Genomic DNA, 10,599 nt, shown 5'->3' with positions numbered 1-10,599 from the left:
GACCCCGCCCCCGCCCCGTCATACCCCGCGCGGCCGTGGCTACTGGACTTCTTGGGACGCCGGTCAGTCTCTTGGATGCGGCGCTGCCTGTACCCTGGGGAGAGTTAGAGGACTCTCTGACCAAGTGTGGAAATTGGGGAGAATGCGAAGGTTAAGACTGTCGTCTGCGGGCCTCGGCCCTGAGTCAGTCTCGTCCGTGTTTGGGCGTGTGTCCCCGGGAGACGGGCCGGGCCGGGCCGGGCGGGAGTGGGCGCGGAGAGTGGGCAGTGCGGACGGGGCGTGTGTCCGGAGCTGTTCCGGGCGGCCGGAGCGCAGGCTCCCAGACGTAGCGGGTGGGCCCGGCCGTTTCCCGCCCCCCACACCAACCCCGGGAGGTGCGGAAATGGCTTAGCCTTGCTGTTAGTTCCTTCATTTGCCTTCCCCCCCGCGCCCCCCACTAAAAATAGTAAGATTTTATTGGTACTTTCAGAGGCAAACTCCCAAATCTGTGAGCTGCAGGTATGATAACTAAGAACTACTGTAACTGCTCTGAGGTCAAAGACACTCATTTCCAGAGAAAGTACTCACTATCTGTGAAGGTTTGATAGATTTATAAAAGCTCCAAACCTTAAAAAACTTCGTATAAGTGAAGTTTAGAGACAGTAAACACAGCGGTTGTTGCCAGAGATTATCCGGGTGAGAGGTTGAATAGGAGGGATTTTTTTTTTTAAGAGACTTCATTTTTTTAGAGAAATTTTAAGTTCATTGCAAAAGCTGATCAGAAAATACATAGAGGTCTCATATAGGCAACTACCCTCCCCACTCAGTATTAGCAGCGCAGTCGTACATTTGTTACATAGCATATTACTATCACCCAAAGTCCATAGTTTACCTTGGGGTTTGCTCTCAGTGTTGTACATTCCGTGCATTTTGACAAATGCATAGGGACATGAATTCACCGTGGTAGGATTGTACGGAATGGGTTCACTGCTCTAAAAATCCTCTGTGCTCCACCTAGTCATCCTCCCCTACCCCCATCCCTCAGTCTTGGGCAAACACTGATCTTTTCACTGTCTCCATAGTTTTGCCTTTTCCAGAATGTGCTATATAGTTGGAATCAAACAGTATGTAACCTTTTCAGATTGGTGACTTTCACTGAGTAATATGCGTTTAAAGTTCTTCCATGTCTTTTCACGGCTTGATAGCTCATTTCTTTTTCACCCTGATTAATGTTCCATTGACTGGATGTATCAAAGTTTATCCATTCAACGTCTGAAGGACCCATTGTTTGCTTCCAAGTTTTGGCAATTAAGAATAAAGCTGATACAAACATCCATTTGCAGGTTTTTGTGTGGAGATAAATTTTCAACTCCTTTGGGTAGATACCAAGGACCATGATAGCCTCCTCATATGGCAAGTATATGTTTAGTTTTGTAAAAACCCTCCAGACTGTCTTCCATAGTGGCTGAATCATTTTACATTCCCACCAGCAATGAATGAGAGTTCCTCACCAGCATTTGGTGTTATCAGTGTTCCAGATTTTGGCCATTCTAAGAGACATGTAGTGGTATCTCATAGTTGTTTGTTTTAATTTTCATCTCCCTCATGTCATGATATAGAACATCTTTTTATATGCTTATTTGCCATCTGTATATCTTCTTTGGTATCTGTTAAGGTCTTTGGCACATTTTTAAATCAGGTGGTTTTATTTTCTTACTGTTGTGTTTTAAGCGTTCTTTGTATATATTGGATAACAGTCCTTTATCAGAAGTTTTTTGTTGTTGTTTTTCGCAAATATTTTCTCCCAGTCTGTGATGTGTCTTCTCCTCTTGACCATTTCTTAAAATTACATAATTATTAGGCTGTTTACTGTAAGAAATGTCTTACAGTACAGGAACATACAAAGGAAAAAGTTAAAGTCCCCATTCACCCCACAATCTAATCTCCCTGCCTAAAGAATATGATTGTTGCTGTGTATGCCTCCACACATTTTCTGTGGGATTATAGAATACAAAGCATACATGTGTACCTAGTATCAGAAAGTTTGTTTGGATTTTTTAAAGTAAATTTACTAGCTTTTGCTTTTTAAAAAGTGTCTCGTATGTCTTAGACACCTTTCCACATGGGTCTAGTTCATTCTTTCACTTTTTAAAAAAAAATATTTATTCATTTATTTAATTTTTGGCTGCATTGGATCTTTGCTGCTGCACGTGGGCTTTCTCTAGTTGCAGTGAGCAGGGGCTACTCTTTGTTGTGGGGCTCAGACTTCTCATTGTGGTGGCTTCTCGTTGCAGAGCACAGGCTCTAGGCGCGCGGGCTTCAGTAGTTGTGGCGCATGGGCTTCAGTAGTTGTGGTTCGCGGGCTCTAGAGCGCAGGCTCAGTAGTTGTGGCGCACGGGCTTAGTTGCTCCGTGACATGTGGGATCTTCCCGGACCAGGGCTCGAACCCATGTCCCCTGCATTGGCAGGCGGATTCTTAACCACTGTGCCACCAGGGAAGCCCTCTTTCGCTCTTTTTAACATATACATTCCCGAATACGGACCAATTGTGGTTTATTAACCATTCTCCTGCTAATGTACTAACCTGTAAAGATCACCATAGGCATGCTTTATTTCTTTATTCATATAGGTTTTATTATATGTGCTTTTTTATAGTTCTAAAGGTTTTCTTCATACAATTTTACATGTATTAGGTTTATTAAAAGTTTTAATAGTTCTTAATACTATTGTGAAGGGCTGTTTTTCTATATTGTTTGTAAGAAAGCTATGTTTCTATATTTATTTTATGTCTGTTCCCTTAATGGACTCAATTCACTTAGCTTCTACATTGACTCTCTTGGGTTAAAAATCATACGAGCTGCTAATAATGAGTTACAGATATTTTCTATCAGTCAGCATTCGATCACAAAAACAGTATCCACTACAAGTATTTGAAACAGGGAATTTAACACAGGAAATTATAATTATTATTATAAATATGTTGGAAGCAAAAATTAAGAGCATAAAGGGAACATGTGAGGTTACCCAGAGATTAATAACTGCAGGAAACAGTCCCCCTACCAGGGCAGGAAGAGTGAAAGGGAAAATAGGGCCTGGCATTACTGACCCTCGGGCTGCTGGTGCTGGAATGTTCACCACCAACTGGCAGGAAGCTGGGAGCCAGCACCCCGGATGACCCTGCCAGTGTCCAGCAGTAGCCACAGCCAAAGGAGCAAGGGATACAAGCTCTGCACAACCGAGGTTCCTGGAGCCCCTGCTGCAACAGCGGCATCCCAGCTTATGGCATCCTACAAGTGGTTGCATTACAGCACAGATTGAAACCCAGCCTCACAGGCAACCTCTGCTATTAAAGGGCATGGATTGGGAAAAGAAACAGTTGGAATGGGGACATAGGGGCAGGTCCTGATGAAGTTGGGGACGCTGAGGCCTAAATTCTGTGAGTGCCAGTAGAAGCAACCCTTCCATTCCATCTGAGGACAGTGATCCTGCTTTGCCTGAGGAGCCTGTAATAACCTCTTCTGCGGCAGTTGCCTTGAAAGATACTGCTGATCATCCTCAAGACTGGCCAAGGGCACCCCTCTTTACTTCCAGACCCATAGCAAAACATGTCCCAGTAAGCCCAAAGGGTGAGGCACAAAGTTTGACCCATGAGGAGGTGTACTATGCTCCAAAAGAAGTGTTACTTTTCTAACTTATGCAGACATAATTCTGGGGAATATCTGTGGGAATGGATATTAAGAGTGTGGGATAGGGGACTTCCCTGGTGGTCCAGTAGTTAAGACTCCACGGTCTGAATGCAGGGGGCCAGGGTTCAATCCCTGGTCAGGGAACTAGATCCCACATGCTGCAACTAAGACCCGCCACAGTCAAATAAGTAAAGAGTGTGGGATAATGGTGGAAAGTAAATAAAGTAGGATCAGGCTGAATTTACTGATATGAACCCACTAAGCAGAGATTCTGGATATAGTGTTGTAACTCACGGGGTTAGAAAGGGCTCGTTTGGGGAGGTGAGACACTGACCAAAAGGTAACCCACACTAAATGAAGACATGCCAGACCTGCCTTGGTCTATCATGAGGATACACCCAAAAGGCCTAGGAAGGTTGGAGTGTGAGAGTGGATTTATCATGTAGGACCTGCTCACCCACTCCAGGAGGGCCCGGAGGACACACCTTGCACCATGACTGTGAGAAATACATTTGTGAGGGAGCCCGAGCATCCTTGAAGAACTCCTGTGGTCACTCCTTCCTGTAGGCACAGAATTACAGTGGGAACTGCCACCAAACTGGGATTCTTAAATGGGAATAATTGGATCCAAGGAGAGCAGGATAATTGCCAAAAACAAGGTGGAGCCAGGTACCGTAATGGACAGCAGATTCAAAGCAGTAATTAGCATAGTCTTATTGGCAGAGACCTATGGCACTGACCAGTTTGATCATGGTGTCCCTAGAAGAAAAGAGGTGGGCAGTCTACTAAATTCTTACTTGTTCTGTGTCACAGGAAGAGTTCTAGGTCAAGTGCACAAACTTGTGTCATACGGCCTTACAGTCAACGTCAGACTTGACCCAGTTTACAGACCCAAAAACACTTGAATAAAGGGGAGGCCAGATCCCCTTGAGGAAAGACCCTGCTGTGCTGGCAAAAACAGACACTGAATCTTCCTCCCAGCCTTCCCTCGGGGTCTGGGGCCTTTTACCACAGTGATTATGCTCTGAGGAAAAGGAAATAATTAGACTTTTCAAGAATTACTGAACACTAGCTCCGAACTGACCCTAATTCAAGATGACCCAGAGCATCATTGTGGTCCACCAGTCAGAGTAGGCCTTGTGGAGGTCAGCTGACCAGAGGAGTTTTAGCTCATGTGTCTCGGGTCCCCAAGCCAATGCTGTGGTTATTTCCCCAGTTCTGGGATGTGGTTGAGGTAGGCAGCTGGCAGAATCCTCACGTTGGTTCCCTGACCTGTGGAGGGAGGGCTATTTTTTGGGAAAGGCCAAGTGGAAGCCACTAGAACTGCCTCTACTGAGGAAAGTAGTAAACCAAAAGCAATACTACAGAGATTAGTGCCACCAACAAACGCTTGAAGGATGCAGGAATGGTGATTCCCATCACATCCCAATTCAGCTCACCTACTTGGCCTGTGCAGAAAACAGGTGGATCCTGGAGAATTGACAGTGGGTTATCGTATATTTATCCAGACAGTCACTGCAATTGCAGTTGCTGTTACAGATGCAGTTTCATTGCTCAAGCAAATGAACACATCCCGTGGGAGCTGGTTTGCAGCTGTTGGTCTGACAAATGCTTTTTCCTCAATACTTGCTAATTACCATTTCCACCAGAAACAGTTTGCTTTCAGCAACCTTGGCCAGCCATGCACTTTCACAGTTGTCTTGGTCAGCTTGGGCTGCCACAATAAAATACTGCAGACTGAGTGGCTTAAACAACAGAAATGTATTCTCTCACAGTCCTGGAGGTTGGAAGTCCTGGATCGAGGTGTCGGCAGATTTCATTTCAGGTGGGAGCACTCTTCCTGGCTGGCAGACATCCCCACCTTCTCACTGTGTCCCCACACAGCCTCTCCTCTGTGTGCAGGAGAGAGATCTCTGACATCTCTTCCTCTTTTTACAAGGACACCAGTCTTACCAGATTAGGTCCCACCCTTTGACCTTATTTAACCTCCCTCCCTCCCTACAGGCCCTATCTCCAAATACAGTCATGCTGGGTCCCCAAATTCATCTGTTGAAGCCCTAACGCCCACTGTGGTGGTGTCTCCAATTGCGGCTGCTGTACCAGATGTGGCTTCATTGCTTGAGCAACTTACACATCCCCTGGCACCTAGTATACAGCTATTGACCTGACAAATGCCTTTCTCGCCGTACCTGTCAGTAAAGACCACTAGAAGCAGTTTGCTTTCATCTGGCAAGGCCAGCACTGTACCTTCACTGACCTACCTCAGGGGTGTATCAGCTCTCCAGCCCTGTGTCATAATTTAGTTCACAGGGGTCCTGATTGCCTTACTCTTCCACAAGATACCACACTCGCCCATTATTCCATAATCAGCCCATTATGCTGATTGGATCTAGTCAGCGAGAAGTAGCACCTATGCCAAACTTACTGGCAAAACATTGTGTGTCAGAGGGTGGGAAATAAATCTGACAAAAATTCATGGGCCGTCTGCCTCAGTGGAATTTCTAGGGCTCCAGTGGTGTGGGGCATGTCAAGATAGCCCTTCCAAGGCCCCTCCTGCAACCAAAAAAGAGGCACAATGCCTGGTGGCCTCTTTGGACTTTGAAGGCAACATATTCCTCACTTGAGTGCTACTCCAGCCCATTTACCAAGTGACCCAGAAAACTGCTAGTTGTGAGTGGAGTCCTTGCCCCCCGACCACACTATCTTCTCTGTTTCAGTCCCTGCCTGTGGCCTCATGGGGCATTGCCCTCAATCAGTTGACTGAGGAAGAGAAAACTCAGGCCAGATAGACAGATGGTTCTGCCTGGCCTGCAGGCACCAGCTGCAGCACTGCCGCCCATCTCTGGGACACCCTCAAAGGACAGCGGTGAGCAGAAGCCCTCCTGGTGGGCAGAACTTCCAGCAGTACACCTGGTTGTTCCTCAAAAGAGAAATGGTCAGAAGTACAACTGTACACCGAGCCCTGGGCTGTGACTTGATGGTCAAGGACTTGGAAGGAACATGACTGGAAAGTTGGTGACAAGGAAATTTGGGGAGAGATATGTGTATAGACCTCCCTGAATGGGCAAAAAACATGAAGATATGTGTGTCCCATGTGAATGCTCACCAAAGAGTGACCTCAGCAGAGGAGGATTTCAATATTCAAGTGGATAGGATGACCCGTTGTATGGACACCGCCCAGCCACCTCTGTCATCACCCAGTGGGCTCATGAACGTGGCTACAGGGGCAGGGGTGGGGGTTACACATGGATTTCCACTCACCCAAGGCTCACCTGGCTATGGCCACCACTGAGTGCCCAGTCTGAAGCAGCAGACACCAGCACTGAGTCCCCAGTATGGCATCATTCCCCAGGTGACCAGCCAGCTACCTGGTGGCAGGTTGATTACGTTGGACCACTTCCATCATGGAAGGGGCAGTATTCTGTCCTTCCTGGAAGACACATTTACTCTGGGTATGGACTTACCTTCCCTCATGCAGTGCTTCTTCCAAAACTCCCATCCATGGACTTACAGATTGCCATCATGGAGTCCACACAGCATTGCTTCTGATCAAGGAACTCTCATCACAGCAAATGAAGTATGGCAGTGGGCCCCTGCCCATGGAATTCACTGGTCTTACTCTGTTCCCCACGGTCCTGAAGCAGCAGTCGTGATAGAATGGTGGAATGGCCTTTTGAAAGACTCTGTTACAGTGACAGCTAGGTGGCAGTCCCTTGCAGGGCTGGGGCAGGGTTCTCCAATATATGGTGCTGTTTTTCTCAAAGTCAGGAATCAAGGGGTAGAAATGGGAGGACCACCACTCACCATTGCCCCTAGTGACCCACAGCGACATTTTTGCTTCCTGTTCCTGCTCTGCCTCTGCTCTGCTGGCCTGAAGGTCCTAATTCCATCAGGAGACACAACAATGAGTCCATTGAATTGGAAGTTAAGACTGCTTCTCATCCACTTCAGGTTCCTCATTCTTGTGAATCAGCAGGCAAAGAAGGAGTTACTGTGCTGTCTGGGGTGACTGGGCCTGATTCCCAAGGCGAGATTGGGCTGCTCCTCCTCCGTGGAGCTAAGGAAGAGTATGTCTGGAATACAGGAGAGCCCTTAAGCTGTCTCTTAGAATTACCATGCCCTGTGATTAAAACCAGGGGAGGACCACAACCCAATCCAGGCAGGACTACTAATGGCAGGAATGAAGGTTTATGTCACACCACCAAGGAAAGAACCATGACCGGCTAAGGTGCTTACTAAGGGCAAAGGGAATACAGGATGGGTAGTGGGGGAAGGTGTGTTACAACCACCAGTGATCAGTTGCGGAATTGAGGATGTGGTGGTTACATGTAGTGGTTACATGAATATTTCTTCCTTATTTGGTTACAAATAAAGATATATAGATATAGATATAGATAGATAGATCTATCTGGTAAATAGCTTTGTCTTCTTCCCCTCTTATTCCCTTATTATATGACATAAGAGTACAATATTAATTTACATCATAGAATTATGAGACATCAAGAGGAGTAAACATCACTCCAGGACTTTGCATCCTCTCCTGGAGAAAGAGTCAGTGCGTTTTTCGGTTGTTCCCAGGATGTTTGTTGTATCCCTGTTCCCAGGTTGTTCGTTGTATCATGCGAGGCAGATGCTAGAGAACGCAGATGGGCCTCATCCATACCGTTGTAAGCCTTAAGAGCAAAGATGGAGGTTTCCCAAGGAAGAAGGAATTCTGCCTCAAGACTGTAGCACAGAAATCCTGCCTGGGTCTCCAGCCTGACAGCCAGTCCTATAGACGTCAGACTTGCCAGCTCCCACAGTCACGTGAGCTGATTCCTTTAAATAAATCCCTTTAAATATAAATTATATAAAAATATATATTGGTGTTCTCCATGCCTACATATAGGGACTTATTTTATATAAATTATTATATATTATTTTATATAAAGGGGATTTAAGTAATATATATTCTATTGGTTCTATTTCTCTGTAAAACTCTAATACAATTAGTTCCACCTGGTTTTGTAGTTTTGTAAATTGTACAATATGTACTTTTTTCATCTAGCTTCTTTCTCTCTGCATTATATTGGTGAGCTTCACCGCTGCTCTGCATGGTCCCCCACTGCATTGGGTGGGCTGTGGGGTACACCACCTGTCCGTCTGCAGCGCCTCCTGAGACAGTGACCTGTAGGTGGCACTAAAACACCTCATGCAGAACTTTGAAATGCATGGCAACGGTGCAGATTCCTAGCTGTTGGCAACGTCTGAAATGTTCCATGGTTTATAATAGAGCAGACAGCATATAACCAAACTGGAAATGAAATCTTCCTGTTTCTAAATTCAGTGCTCGTTGACTGAATACACTTGAAGAGCTCAGGATTCAGAGGCCGGGGCACAGCTGCCCTGAGGCCAGCCCCAGGGAGGGGGCCACGACTGGGAAGGGTCCTGCAGGCTCTTGGGTTCAGTGGCCCTGGGTCTCCTGCCGGGAGGAACCTGTTATCACCCACAACAATAACAGCAGCGAGAGCACCTGCATCCTCCTGCACCACCTCCCGGAGCCCTGACACCACCCGGCCAGGGGTCACAGGAGCACCGGGAGTCCCGATTCAGAAGAATCTCTGAGCCCGGGGACCCTGGATATCTGCTGACGAGCAGGGAGTCTGCTTATTCTCTACCTTCCAAGGGTGTGGGCACACTGCCTTTTCTCTGAAGAAAGGCTGCTCGCTGTACAAATGTTCTCAAAAAAATAAAGCAAAACAAAGGGAAGCCAGTGTCTTGCTTGCAAGACACACAGAAAAGTAAGACCCATGGAAAATCAGCTCCGACAGGAGGGGCGTGGGGGCGAGAGATGGCGTCACCCGTGGGAGGCTGGGTGAAGGAGAAAGAGGGGCACCTCTGGACTCACAGGTGGCTTCCAAGCACGACATCCTCAGTCCTCGGGGCCAAAGGCTGCCATCTGGGGAGAGATGCTGGCTGGGTGTGGCCTTCTATGTGTCCCCTCCTGAGCATCTGAGAGGTGGCCTCCTCCCTCCATCTCTCTGCAGCACCTTAGGGAGAAAGCGGTCCTGCAGGCGGGTGTCCTCTGCTTCTCTAGCCCCTGACCCTGGGAAAGGGGAGCCCAGCTAATCCAGGGGCAGAGAGCCCAGGGCGAGCTTTCCTTTCGGTTGGGGCAGAAGGAGAGCAGAGCAACAGCCGTGCTGAGCAGGGCAGAGGGAGATAAGCCTGGAGGGCCCAGCTAAGGTACGGTGAGAACAGAGCCTGTTTCCAGAACACCGGCCAGGTTTCAGAGGGAAACCCTTGCCATTTGAGCCTCCCTCTTGGTGTAGAAGCAACAGCATTTGGGGCTGGGATGAAGGACGCAGCCTCCTTCCTGCACAGGGTTCAGAGGGCAGCTTTGGACTGAACTGCCAAGAAGGCTCTGTGCTTCAGGACCAGGGTGGCTGCGTTGCTCGGTGTAAGGAAAGCACACCCCCAGGAGCTGTTCTTCCCACTCTAATTTGTATTACATATTAAAAGGACACAGTAGGAGTAAAATTACAGGATAATGGACTTCTACTGGTGGAAAGGACCTCAGAGAGGGCCCAGACCAGTAGTTTGCTAACTGGTGTCCATGGCTGGGCTCCAGGGGCCCAGCCCTCTGCCAGCAGACACATCTGACCCTTAGGATGTTTGTCATTTGACAGGGATCAAGCAGAACAGACGGGTCTGGGGAGTTTGGGCGAAAGGAGGTTGGTGTGGCTGGGCGTGGCCGGGTGGGAGGTGGAGGGGTGACCAGAGGATGGAGCCAGTGTGGACGGGACCCGGCGGCCTCGGAGTCCTCAACTGGGATGTGAAGGAAGGATACTCTCTGATGTTCCTTGTCAGGAATTTAGGCAACAAAATGAGAGAGGGAGAGGGTGAGAGTGAGGAGGAAAGAGAGTGGGAGGGGGCACCTCACAACGGGTCCTGGCAC

The sequence above is a fragment of the Globicephala melas genome, chromosome 13, assembly GCF_963455315.2.
Source record: "Globicephala melas chromosome 13, mGloMel1.2, whole genome shotgun sequence".
Taxonomy (NCBI): Eukaryota; Metazoa; Chordata; class Mammalia; order Artiodactyla; family Delphinidae; genus Globicephala; species Globicephala melas.
The sequence above is the reverse complement of the archived record's forward strand: the minus strand, read 5'-3'. Positions refer to the sequence as shown.